This window comes from Hemitrygon akajei, chromosome 29 (genome assembly GCF_048418815.1).
Source record: "Hemitrygon akajei chromosome 29, sHemAka1.3, whole genome shotgun sequence".
Lineage (NCBI taxonomy): Eukaryota > Metazoa > Chordata > Chondrichthyes > Myliobatiformes > Dasyatidae > Hemitrygon > Hemitrygon akajei.
The window spans coordinates 42,826,340-42,840,816 of record NC_133152.1 but is presented as its reverse complement, the minus strand read 5'-3'; the positions used below and the strand labels follow the sequence as shown (position 1 = coordinate 42,840,816).

The 14,477-nt window shown below is 41.0% G+C and overlaps 1 long non-coding RNA gene across 1 annotated transcript; it reads right to left on the bottom strand.

Moving 5' to 3' along the window:
- Positions 1-1,887: 1,887 nt before the first annotated feature.
- On the bottom strand, positions 1,888-13,626 carry LOC140718575 (uncharacterized). Its single transcript, XR_012096736.1, has 3 exons — positions 13,522-13,626; positions 9,020-9,117; positions 1,888-2,155 (listed from the first exon to the last, which is right to left on the bottom strand). It is a non-coding gene; the product is annotated as an uncharacterized lncRNA (long non-coding RNA).
- Positions 13,627-14,477: the final 851 nt, after the last annotated feature.

The following is a 14,477-nucleotide window of genomic DNA, read 5'->3' as shown; positions in this document are numbered from 1 at the left end:
CTACAAATATTCTGACCGGTTTGGAGGAGCCAATGCACAGGATGAGAAAAAGCTGCAGAAAGTTGTAAATTCAGCCATCTCCATCATGGGCACTGGCCTCCCCAGCATCCACAACACCTTCAAAAGGCGGCATCCATCATGAAGGGCCCCCATCACCTGGGACATGCCCTCTGTGTACTGTTACCATCAGGGAGGAGACACAGGGCCCAGGAGGTACACAAATCAATGATTCAGGAACTGATTCTTCCCCTCCACCATTAGGTTTCTAAATGGGCAATGAACCCATAAACACTGCCTCAGTACTTTTCCCTCTCTTTTTTAAAAGCTATTTATTTATTTATTTATTTATTTTTAATATATACAAACTTCTTAATGCAACTTACGGTTTTTATTCCTATGTATTGCATCACACTTCTGCTTCAAAGCCACAAGTTTCATGACTTTGGCCAGTGGTATGAAACCTGATATGATTCTGACACAGTTCACTGTATGTTTAGATGTGCACATGATAAATAGTTCATAGTTCAAGTTTAATTGTCATTCAGCCATACGTGAATACCCATGAATACAGCCAAACGAGACAGCGTCACTGTGCTTTCATGTACAGCTTTGTGTATTGAATGCTTGTTGTCTCAGGTTCCGGCATGTACAGTCTCTCGTGTATCTGATCACACCGCACATTTTCTAGCTCTCTCCCCGGGGCGTCTGGCAGCAGTGAAGTAACCTACCACCCTGCACGCCTATACATACCACAGCCGTGCAGACTCCACATGAACAGCACTAGAGGCCAGGATCAACTCCAGGTCACTGGTGTTACGAGATGGTGGTTCTCCTCACTCTGCCGCTGTTCCACCCATAGTATCTCCATCAATACCAAAACTAGAAGGTAAATACTCTCATTATCAGATGCACACAGGCACCCCTTATATCTTTTGGGGACAGAAGAGCACGGCAGTTAGCGTGACTCTATCACAGCTGGGCAAGTTTGGAGTCCAGTTCTGGTGTCATTTATAGGGGGTTTGTATGCACCCCCCTTCCCCGAACTATGTGGGTTTCCTCTGGGTGCTCCTGCATCCTCCCGCAGTTCAAAAGACGTACAGTTAATTGGTCATTGAAAACTGTCCTGTGATTAGTCTGGTGTTAAATAGGTGGTCAGCTGGGTGCACAGCTCGCTGGGCCAGAAGATCCTTTTCTGCACCATATGTCTAAACAAATAAATACATAAGAGACTGCAGATGCTGGAATCTGAAGCAAAATGTAAACTCCCCTTCACCTTCTAGTCCAGATAATGACCTGAAATGTTGCCTCCGTAGATGCTGCCTGACCTGCTGAGTTCTTCTTGCAGTCCCCATATAACACATGGTAGCGTAGCAGTTAATGTAACACTGTTACAGCGCTAGCAACCCAGATTCAATTCCACCATTGCCTGTAAGAAGTTAGTACGTTCTCCCCATGACCCCAGGGATTTCCTCCGGGTTTCCGGTTTCCTCCCACAGTCCAGGTTAGTAAGTTGTGGGCATGCTATGTTGGCATTGGAAGCAGAGTGACACCTGCAGGCTGCACCCAGCACAATCCTCGGACTGTGTTGGTCATTGATGCAAATGACGCATTGCACTGTATGTTCCTTTGTTTTGATGTACGTGACAAATAAAACTATTCTTTCATCCTTAAGTACCTCGCATGGATTTCAGGAAGTACTCAATATTTAAAGTTGCTTCACCAGATTATGGAACTTTTCAATACTCTTATGAAGATGAGGCTTTCCATTTTTTTGTAATTAATTTTTTTATTGAAGTTCATCAAACAAACATTTCCATAAGATATATCTCAGACACTGTACATATATATCATATAATCATATACATCACAAATCTCCACAAAGTATTTATCTGAGGTATACACTTATAGAAAAGAGCGGAAAGAAAAAACAAGCAAAAGGAAAGAACTATGTACAAGTAGGGAGTGATTTTTTTTTTAAACAACAGATTCATTGATTTGTGAGAATAAAATCAGGCCTATGAGGCATTATGTAGTTAAACCATTTTTCCCAGTATGAATCAAATTGTTCCAGCTTATGACTAACAGATGCTGTTATCTTCTCCATTTTGTAAATGTCCATTGTAATTTCCATCCATGTATTTAAAGTTGGGATCTCCTGTGAAAACCATTTCCTAGTAAGAGTCTTTTTACCAGCCACCAACAGTATATTCATTAAATATTTATCTCTTTTCAACCATTCTTGAGGTATATATCCAAAATATATGGTCTTACTCTCCAAGGGTATTTCACATTTAAAGATGTCTTGTAGGGCATTGTGTATCCCCCTCCAATAGTTTTTGATAACAGGGCAGTCCCAAAAAATATAATGCTTTGCATTTTGATTTCCACAATTTCTCCAGCAAACAGGGAGGTTACTATCATAATGGGATTTCTGAGAGGGTGTAATAAAATATCTTATCAAGTTTTTCCATCTAAACTCCCTCCATTTCTGTGAATTGGTACACTTCTATTGATATCTCCATATTGTTGTCCAATTTTCTTGGTTCTGATTTGTTCAGGGAGTAAGTCGATTAAGTTTTATTCTAATTTCAATGATACATTGACAGATAAATACAGATGGCTAAGGACAAGGTAAAATTCATTTCTTTTAATGTAAATGGGCTATTAAATCCAATCAAACGTAAGAGAATTTTATCCAAAATGAAAAAAGAACAAGCCCATGTAGTATATTTACAGGAAACTCATTTAAGTTTCCTTTAAGAAACTAAAGAGAATGGGCTTCACTAATCTGTTTTTCTCCTCATATAAATCAGGACATAGGAGAGGAGTTGCTATTCTTATCTCAAGTAAGCTAAATTTTGAAAAAATATTTGAAATGGGAGATAAAAAAGGCAGATATATTCTGGTAAAGGGGAATATAGATGGCAATTCAGTTACTCTATTGAATATATTCGTACCCCCAGGAAGTGATATTGGTTTCTTTCAGAAAATTACTGATATTATGATAACGGAAACAGAAGGTCTCCTGATGTGTGGGGGAGACTTAAATTTACAATTACAACCAAACTTATAGAATAGAAAACCTATGAAACAAAATCTTTACATAAGAAAGTTAATACATTTTTTGAGAATGTTGGTTTAATTGATATATGGAGGGACCTTTTCCCTGACAGAAGGGATTACACTCATTATTCTGCTCTACATTCTGTATATACAAGAATAGACTATTTCATAACATTTGGAAAAGACAAAGACAAAATAAACACCTGTGGAATTGGGACAATAGATGTAACTGACCATGCACCTATATATTTATCTGTTGATTTTGACCTACAACCAAAGAATATTATTTGGAAACTAAATTCAAGTCTGCTCAATGATCTGTACTTTAAGGAACAAATTAAAAAAGAAATTGGTCTCTACTTAGAATTTAATGGTAATGGAGAGGTTTCACCTCCCATTTTATGGGATACTCTGAAGGCAGTCTTAAGAGGAAAATTATAGCGATATCTTCATATAAGAAAAAAATAAGGAATAAAACATTAGAGGAATTACAAAATAGACTGAAGGAACTAGAGAAAAATCACAAATTGAATTTGGCACAGGATACATTAGGGGAAATGAAAAGAATTAGGAATGAAATAGATAATTTGGCTACGCAAGAAATCAGGAAAAACTTAATGTTTCTGAAACAGAGACATTATGAAAGTGGATCGAAATCTATGAAAATACTGGCGTGGAAACTGAAAAAAAAGATCGCAGAAAATACAATTCATAGAATTAGGGACCCAAGAACAAAAATGATAAAAAATAAACTAAGTGAAATTCAAGAAGCTTTTGAAGTGTTTTACAAAACGCTATATTCCAAAGTTCCAGGGGGGAGCATAATCCAAATTGACACCTTCTTGAATTCTCTAGAGGCTTTCCATTTTAAAAAATTAATTTATTTTCCACAGGTTCTGCTCTTTACTAAACCAAGCTCAATCATTGAGTGTATGGTTTCACGTACCATCTTGACATTCATTTTTTGCGGGTATTTACGGGGAAAAGTACAATAGAATTTCCAAACATAAACATAGGCTAACATACAAAAGAAAACAAACTGCAAACAAAAATCAGTCGTGTGGAGAATCCAGAGAATCCAGCTTGAAAGTCAACATGGACTCAATGGAGAAGTCAAGTGCAGCCTGGCTTAAGCTCCTCAAATGTGAACACTACTCAAGTGCAGGAGAGCAGAAATCAGTCTATTTCCCTGGTTAGATTTGACAGCTTCCAAAGAAAAGAAAGGGTCACCATTGGCCAAGACAGGTGAAATCTACACCTTGAATTTCTGGAATGATTTCAGGAAATGGACAATAGTATCCCTGTGGCCTAGTCGTAAACAGCTGGAGTGATGAGTAGCCTTGTATAAAACAACTTTAGCAAATTGTGTAAAAACACAAAATGCTGGCAGAACTCAGCAGGCCAGACAGCATCTATGGGAGGAGGTAGTGACGATGTTTCAGGCCGAAACCCTTCAACCGTAACTCTGGATGAAGGGTTTCGGCCCGAAACGTCGTCACTACCTCCTCCCATAGATGCTGTCTGGCCTGCTGAGTTCTGCCAGCATTTTGTGTTTTTATTTATTTCCAGCATCTGCAGATTCACTCCTGTTAGCAAATTGTGACTCGTTTGCAATGTTCAATCATTCCTCTTCACTGAGAAAACACACAGGAGTTTAAATGGAAAATAGGTAAAGGAATAAACCTGAAGGCACACACTCAACGATTCAGGAACAGCTTCTTCCACTCTGCCATCCAATTCCTAAATGGACATCAAACCCATGAACATTACCCCACTATTTTTTGCACTACTTACTTAATTTAACCTTTATAGACACATACATAGTTCCTGCTGTAATTTACAGTTTTATGTTTGTGTATTGCAATGTACTGCTGGTGTAAAACATAATTTCACAACATATGCCAGTAATAATAAACCTGACCCTGATTCTGATATTGCTAGCAATTGTGAAATTTGTTGTGAAATTTTACACAGTACCATTTTTGTCAACGTGGAATGGAGAGTGAGTTTGTAAATCTGATGGGAGCAAAGGATGTTGGGAATGGTGAGAGTAGAATGCCATGGGTGGGATGTGGGGCAGGTGGGAGGGGTGTGGGGGCAGGTGGAATAGGAGGAGTGCCAGGGCAGGGTGGGGTGGCACAGGTGCAGACACACCCAGCCTGAGACAGCAGGCAAAGTCATTTGATTCCAAACAATTGGTTTATTGATCATTACAGAATGTCTCCCTGGTGCTTCCTGCTCCCTCCCCTCTTCCTTCCCTTCTCCCTACCCCCTTCCCACTCTCAGTCCACAATAGAGACCCATATCAGAATCAGGTTTATCATCACTGTAAAGAAATTTGATTGTTTCTTTCAGCAGTAATACAGTGCAATACATCAAATTAGTACAGTACTGTGCAAAAGTCTTAGACACCCTGGCTCTATATATGTGTCTAAGACTTTTGCACAGTACTGTACATAAATATTATATCTTTATATAATGTATTACTTATTTTGTGTGTGTGTGTGTGTGTGTGTGTGTGAGAGAGAGAGAGAGAGAGAGAGAGAGTGTGTGTGTGTGTGTGTGTGTGTGTATATAAAATTAAATAAGTACTTCAAAAATAGAACCAAAAATAGTGAGATAGTGTTCATGGGTTGCTTCATTGTCCATTCAGAAATCTGACGGTGGAGGAGAAGCAGTTGTTCCTGAAATGTCCTCCTTGATGGTAGCAATAAAAATAAGGTATGTCCTGGGTCATGGGGGCCCTTAATGATGGATGCCCCCTTTGTGAGGCATTGCCTCTTGAAGATATTCTCAATGTTGGGGAGGCTGTTGCCCGTGATGGAGCTGGCTGAGTTTGCAGCCATCTGCAGCTTTTTCCGATCCTGAGTAGAACTTTTACCAATAAGATTGCACACCCATGGTGCAGTTTATTCCCTCACTGGCAATGCCATAATTTATTTTCCAACCTGAATTGCCCCTGAACCATAGGAGAACTGTTGCTCTGTCGCTCTGCAGGCACAGCAGCAGATTTCCTGCTTGAAGGGTGCTAGCGAACCAGATTTTGTTTGAAACAAACAACAGTTAGTGTGATTAACTTCCTTCTTAAGATTGCAGATTTTAGTTGAAGTGAAATTTCCCAGCTGCTTGGCCAGGATTCGAACTCATGTTGCATGAGAATCAATGATTCAGAAGCCTGGCTGTCAGACCAGAAACTTAACCACTCCACTTCTGGAGGCTAACGCACTACATTTGTGTTGAAGTTCCAGAGCCACACCATCAAATCCAGATGATAAGATGGAGTCTTGAGCTCACAATACACGCACAAAATGCTGGAGAAACTCAGCAGGTTAGGCAGCATCTTTGGAGTTAACGTTTCAGGTCAGGACCCTTCATCAGGACTGGAGAGGAAGGGGGCAGAAGCCAGAATAAAAAGGTGGGGTGTGGGGATGGAGTACAAACTGGCAGGTGAGAGGTGAGACCAGGTGAGGGGCAAGGTGGGTGGGTGGGAGAGGGGGAGGGTGAAGAAAGAAGCTGGGAGGAGAAAAGTGGAAGAGATAAAGGGCTTCCACTCCCTTCCTTTCCACTTCCTTCTGTAGATCCTACTTGACCTGTTGAGTTCCTCCAGTGCTCAAAGGTTTCCACAGTGTCCAAAAAGATTTGCAATCTTTTGTACCTGTCCAAATATCTTTTAAATGTTGTTATTGAACCTGTCTCAACTACTTCCTCTGGCTACTCATTCCGTAATGGAGTTTAGAAGAATGAGGGAGCATATCATTGAAACCTACCGAATACTGAAAGGCCCAGATAGAGTGGATGAGAATGTTTCCTATAGTGGGAGTGTCTAGGACCAGAGGGCACAGCCTCAGAATAGAAAGACGTCCCTTCAGAACAGAGATGAGGAATAGTTTCTTTAGCCAGAGGGTGGTGAAACTGTGGAATTCATTGCCACAGATGGTTGTGTAGGCCAAGTCACTGAGTATATTTAAAATGGAAGTCGATAGGTTCTTGATTAATCAGGGTTTTAAAGGTGGGGTTGAGAGGAATAATAAATCAGCCATGATGGAATGGCTGAATTGATGGGCCAAACAGCCCAATTCAGCTCCTATATCTTATGGTCTCATGACCTAATGGGTGGTCCAGTTTTCTCCCACCCCCCAGAGATATGCACATTGGTAGATCAATCAGCTGCTGTAAATTGTCCCTTTGTGCATGTGAATGGTGGAATCCAGAGAGAAGTATACATGGGATTAGTGTAGAGTTGGTATAAGTGGATGATCAATGGCTAGAATACTCTTGCTGGGCTGAAGAGCCTGTCCCTGTGTTGCATAACTGTGTTTCCAGTCATCACCTGGGCTCCCTATCAACAGATAAAACCTCATCAGCGACAATGGTGAGTCGGCTATCATCAGGGAGGAGGTACTGGAGCATCAGGACTAGGACTGTGACACTGGGTGACAGCTTCTTCCCTCAGCCTGTGAGATTACTGAATACCTTGCCAACACCAAGGTCTCGTCACTAGGACAGAGAGCTGTTTACTGTATTGTGCGCTATGTGCATTTTAAATATATTAACTTTCGGTAATATTTATGTGCTGAGTGTGATATATGTTTTGTGGGTGCACCGTGGTCTGGAGGAACGTTGTTTCGTTTGGTTGTATATATGTACAGTCAGATGGCAATAAACTTGAACTTGAAGTGGAACTTAAGACAGGTGCCCAAGTGTTTCTCGAACAGGCCCAGGGCAATAAAATCTCACTCTGCACTATTAATCATCCATTTCTTGATTGTATTAAGAATAAAGTCTTATTCCTCTACACCATATAAAAACAGCATTTAAATAGTGTTAACAGGCTAGAGAGACGGTATGATCAACTCCTGCTTGTCTTCCTCATGTTCCTCTTAAGTAAGTGTCAGTGTAAATGCTCACAGCTTACCAAATACTGAAAAAATGGGCTCTCAGTTAAATAGTCTCGTGAGTTTTACCCAAACACAAGCTGTTTGCTGGTTGCTGGGTTAATGTTTACCCATAGCAGCCATCAACAGAGATTCACAAGAGGGAAGGAAAGAGTGGGGGTTATAAATCACAAAGAAATAACGGGCAAAAAACACAAAAGATGGGGTGTCAAATTTACAAGGTGACATAATCTAGCAATAATGGGGACCATATGTGGTTGGGAGTGAACTTTCAGAGCTTTAGAAAGCCACCTGCCATGAAGGAAGTGCTTAACCAGATTGGGATTTTTCAGAAGTTGTTAAGTTACTTGAATTTCAGTTCTCTTTCACTCGAAACTGCTGAAGAAAAGCCTAAAGGAATCCCTTTTTAATTCCTCTTTTTCATGAAACAAAAATTAATATTATTCTAGAAAATACGTCAGACCAGGAAAGTTCATGATGGGGGTTTTGGTATGCAGAGCAAACTCCATGGGTCGATCGGCCGAATTCCGCTCCTTTGTTTTATGGTCTTATTTTAAAGCACAAATTCTGGTATGGGATTCAGCTGCTCTCTACATTGAGACAGAAAGCCAAGAAAAGTAGAAGATACAGATTCAGGTTCAGATTTGTTTATCACATGTACATTGAAACATATTTTGAAATGCGTCATTTATGTTAACAACCAACACACCCTGGGGGATAGCCCACAAGTGTCACAGAACAGAAGAAGCAACTAAACAACAGCAAAACAGACTCTTTTCCTTCCTCCCACTCACCACCCACCCGTTTGCACGTATACACACACGGTCCACCAACTCCAGGATAGACCTCCAAGTCTCCAGTCTCCAGTCCACAGACTCCTATCTATCTCAGTCCCCAGCCGCATCCTCCATTCCCCAGTCCCCAGTCTCCTGTTCCCAGTCCCCTGTCCCCAGCCCCAGGTCTCCATTCTACAGTTTCCAGCCTCCAGTCTCCAGTCCTCTGTTATGTTTTGGAACTCCAGAAGCTAATTGAAATAAATCACAGGAACCATAAATACTTACAACACAAACAAAATGCTGGTGGAACACAGCAGGCCAGGCAGCATCTATAAGGAGAAGCACTGTCGACGTTTCGGGCCAAGACCCTTCGTCAGGACTAACTGAAAGGAAAGATAGTAAGAGATTTGAAAGTAGTGGAGGAGGGGGAAATGTGAAATGATAGGAGAAGACCGGAGGGGGCGGGATGAAGCTAAGAGCTGGAAAGGTGATTGGCGAAAGTGATACAGAGCTGGAGAAGGGAAAGGATCATGGGACGGGAAGCCTCGAGAGAAAGAAAGGGGGAGGGGGGAAGCACCAGAGGGAGATGGAGAACAGGCAAACAACTAAATATGTCAGGGATAGGGTAAGAAGGGGAGGAGGGGCATTAACAGAAGTTAGAGAAATCAATGTTCATGCCATCAGGTTGGAGGCTACCCAGCCGGTATATAAGGTATTGTTCCTCCAACCTGAGTTTGGATTCATTTTGACAGTAGAGGAGGCCATGGATAGACATATCAGAATGGGAATGGGACGTGGAATTAAAATGTGTGGCCACTGGGAGATCCTGCTTTCTCTGGCGGACCGAGCGTAGGTGTTCCACGAAACGGTCTCCCAGTCTGCGTCGGGTCTCACCAATATATATAAGTCCACACCGGGAGCACTGGACACAGTATACCACACCAGCCGACTCACAGGTGAAGTGTCGCCTCACCTGGAAGGACTGTCTGGGGCCCTGAATGGTGGTGAGGAAGGAAGTGTAAGGGCAGATGTAGCACTTGTTCCGCTTACAAGGATAAGTGCCAGGAGGGAGATCGGTGGGAAGGGATGGGGGGGACGAGTGGACAAGGGAGTCACTTAGGGAGCGATCCCTGCGGAAAGCAGAAAGGGGGGGGAGGGAAAGATGTGTTTGGTAGTGGGATCCCGTTGGATATTTTGAACCATAAATACTTGCCTACTTCATTATTTTTTATTTTGCACTCTCCATCTGTAGGTAAGCCTCAGCTAAGTCCACTTTGTTGAAGTGTTTTCCCCTCAAAAGGTTTGCAAAGATATCCTCTATCCTGGGCAAAGGGTATTCATCTACTCTCTGCAGTGGGTTGATTGTGACTATAAAATCACCACAGACCTATTCTTCCTGGCTACTGGGATCACTGGCATTGCCCACTGGCTTTACCTATCTTGGAAAGAATTCCTTCACCTTCCATGTGATTAGACCATAAGACATAGGAGCAGAATTAGGCCATTCAGCCCATTGAGTTTGCTCCGCCATTTCATCATGGCTGATCCAGGATCTCACTCAACCTCACATATCTGCCTTCTCACCATATCCTTTAATGCTCCTACCAATCAAGAAACTGTCAATTTTCACTTTAAATATATCCATGGTCTTGGTCTCCACAGCCATTTGTGGCAGAGCATTCCACAGATTCACTAGCTAAAAAATTCCACCTTACCTCTGTTCTAAAGGGTCGCCCCTCAATTTTGAGACCGTGCCTTCTAGTTTTGGACACCCCTATCATAGGAAACATCCTTTCCACTCCACCTTATCTAGTCCTTTCAACATTTGGTTGGTTTTAATGCGATTCTCCCCGCCCACTAGTTTCAGTGTGCTTTAGCTCAATGGCTACTTTATCTCAGGAACCAGATCAGCTTTGAAAAACTTGAGTCTGGCATTTTCATTTAACATTATTTTTCCCTTGATATGTTTGACTTTTCCAATACAACCCTTAAACACTGCTGTGGTATTATCCAGTACCTTTCTTAATTTGCTTTCAATTGACTCTATTGTATGAGATGTTGCATGCAAATGGTGGATGGATATACAATCACATTGTAGTTATTTGAGTCAATCATGTCCCCACAATGCTCATCCTCCTGATTTACCACATACCAGCCCAATGTGGTATGTTGGTTGTTGTATTTCATTGTTATAAGTGTTATTCCCACAGGAGTTATCTTTTCTCCAGTATGTCCTTAGCTGGATATCTGTAGGCTTTGGTTCAGTATCTTTCAAATGCCATTCAAACTGATTTTGTAGAATGACTGAAACAGCAGAGCCAGTGCCCAATTTCATTTTAATTAATTTCCCATTCACCACTGGTGTAAGCCATATTGCTTGTCTCTTGTTAGTTTTCACATTGTAAATCTTAAGGCTACTCAGTCCTGTGTCACTCTCAGCATTATCAGACTTTTCATTTACATCATTTGGATTAGAGCTCTTTAAACTTGCATTGATCTGGCATATGTGAGCCCCTGCCACAATGGTAACACAATTTGTTCAGCCAGGCAGGTTTCCGTGTAGTCATTGCAATTTCGTTCACACTCACTTTCATTCCTGACTGTAACTCAATTTTGTCTCTGTCTGCTGTTTCCAATGATACAAAAATTTCAACTACTCTTTTAAATATGAGTTGTGCTTAGGTTAGGAGCCATTTTTGAATGCCTTCTACAAACTAAACCATCTCCCAGAGCATCATCAAGCCCATTACTGAACTAACAATGCTCAAAAATCTCCTCAATTCAGCCACGTATGCTGAAATTCACACCCCTCCCTTTTGATTCTGCTTATGAAACCTAAAGTGTTCTGCAATTAGCAATGCTTTCAGTTTTAAATGTTCCTGTGTTACTTTCACGATATCAGCAAAGCTCATTTCAGCTGGTTTGGTTGGACCAGCTAATATCTAAGCAAGTTATATGCCTTTCCACCTATCAAACTCAAAAACATTGGCATTATCTTTGCATTCCTATTTCTTTTGCTTCAAAGTACTGCTCAAATCACTTAGTATGTATCACCCAGTTATTTATTGTGCAAGCCATTTCTGCTTGTTTGTTTGTTTATTTATTTATTTATTATTGCCTGGTACTCGTTGTTATGAACCCATGAATTTTGTCCTTTCTCTGACTTGTTTTTAACTCAACCATCTCTTTCCTCTTCCAAAGAGGCGTGTGCCGTGCTTTTGTTTTGTAAACTCAACCATCTCTCTCCTTTTGCAAAGAAAATAAAACATTCTATGCTTTTTTTACTCAACCATTTCTTTCCTCTTGTGAAGAAAGCGTGATGTACTTATTTTTTAAACTCAAACATCTCACTGCACTTCAACAGGATAAGTGGTCATCTCAGGTTTGTTTTACAACTTAATGGTTGCCGCTGTTATGTTTTATAACTCTGAAAACTAATTGAAAGAAAAACATGGGGGGACCAGGATAAATGTATCTACGTCACTCTTATTTTAGTGATGTGCATACTTATGGCATGATTATAATTCTTACATATACATATAAGTATACGTATATCATGTATACTTCTTACATCTAGCCCATAATACTTTTTACGTTATAGCTCAATGATTTGGATGATGTAATTGATGGCTTTGTTGTAAAGTTTGCAGATGACACAGAGATAGGTGGAGGGCCAGGTAGCATTGAGGAAGCAGAGAGGCTACAGAAGGACTTAGACAGATTAGGAGAATGGGCAAAGAAGTGGCAGATGGAATACAGCATTGGGAAGTGTATGGTAATGCACGTTGGTAGAATAAATGAAAGGGTTGACTGGATTCTAAATGCAGAGAAAATACAAAAATCTTAGGTGTAAACGGATGTGGGAGTCCTTGTGCAGGATTCCCTAAAGGTTAATTTGCAGGGTGTGTCTGGTGTGGAAGGCAAATGCAATGTTAGCATTCATTTCAAGAGGACTAGAATATAAAAGCAAGGATGTAATATTGAGACTTTAAAAAGCACTGGTGAGGCCTCACTTGGAGTATTGTGAGCAGTTTTGGGCCCCTTATCATAGAAAGAATGTACTGAAACTGGAGAGGGTTCAAAGGAGTTTCACAAGAATTATTCCAGGATTAAATGGCTTGTCATATGAAGAGTGTTTCATGGCTCTGTGCCTGTATTCACTGGAATTCAGAAGAAAACTATTGAAACCTATTGAAAAGCCTTGATAGGGTTTATGTGGAGAAGATGTTTCCTGTGGTGGAAGAGTCTAAGACCAGAGGACACAGCCTCAGAATAGAGGGACATCCTTTTAGAATGGATATGAGGAGGCATTTCTTTAGCCTGAGAGTGGTGACTCTGTGGAATTCATTGCCAAAGGTGGCTGTGGAGGCTAGGTCTTTATGTATACTTAAGGTAAAGGTTAATAGATCCTTGATTGGTCAGGGGATGAAGGGATATGGGGGAAAGGCAGGAGATTGGGACTGGGAGGAAAAATGGATCAGCCATGATGAAATGGTGGAGCAGACTCAATGGGCCAAATGGCCCAGTTCTCCTCCTATATCTTATGGTCTCGTGGTCTTATAATGAATTATGTAAACAAATGAGAATGCTTAATCAAACAATATATTTGCAATATTGCTCAAATATTACTGAAATATTAAATACACAATAGGAGGAAACTGTAGCACCTGGAGGAAATCCACGTGGTCACGGGGAGAACATACAAACTCCTCACAGACTGTGGCGGAATTGAACTCTGAACTACAGAGCCCCGAACTGTAATAATGTTGTGTTAACTGCTATGTTACCATGACATCCATGGTTTTCTGTCTTTATCCACCATTGTGAGTGGTTCCAGATGCCTCTGCAGAGCTTTTGAATCCAGAATAGATTAGCTGTTAAATTCTTCTCTCTTCATTTGTAAAGCATCTACAGACAGAATAATTACAGCAGAGGTCAAAGGGAACTGTATTGCAATTATAGCACATCAACAGTCCACAAAGCATCAGGGCTGATTATTTGGTGTAACATTAAGGCACAGAAATAGGACATTCAGCACAACCAGCCCCTTCTCGTGTTTATGTGCTATGGTAGTTGGTAATTGGATATGGTAATTGGTTTATGATTGTCACATGTACCGAGGTACAGAGAAAAACTTCGTTTTGCACGCTGTCCATACAGATCAGTTCGTCACATCAGCGCGACGAGTTAGCACACGGGAAAGCAGTAACTGAATGCAGAACAAAGTATTGCAGTTGCAAAGAAAGTACAGTGTGGGCAGACAATCAGCTGTAAGGCCATAATGAGGTAGACTTAAAATTTGTCAGTGAAATCCTCTCATTCCCGTCTCCCTCGCATGTTTGTTCAACTTCCACTTCAATGTTTTCACCATTCCCTGTGGGGCCGAGTTCCACATTCTCACCGTCGTCTGGCCAAAGAATTTTCTTCTGAATTCCTGACTCATTCCTCGTCTCATCTTTTCTGGACATCTAGTCTTCAGATAGTCCTTCTTCTCTCCCTCCCATTGAGCAGAGGATACAAAAACACTTACCATCAGGTTCAACTACAGCCTCTATCCCACTGTTAAAAACTATTAAATAGTTTTTAAATAGATGAGATAGACTCTCAATCTCACAATCTACCTTGTTATGCCCTTGACCCTTATTTTCTGTCTGCATGGCATTCTCTCTGTAACTATAAGACTAATGTATTCTGCATTCTGTTATTGTTTTCCTTTGTACTACCTCAAATAAGGAAAAAAGGT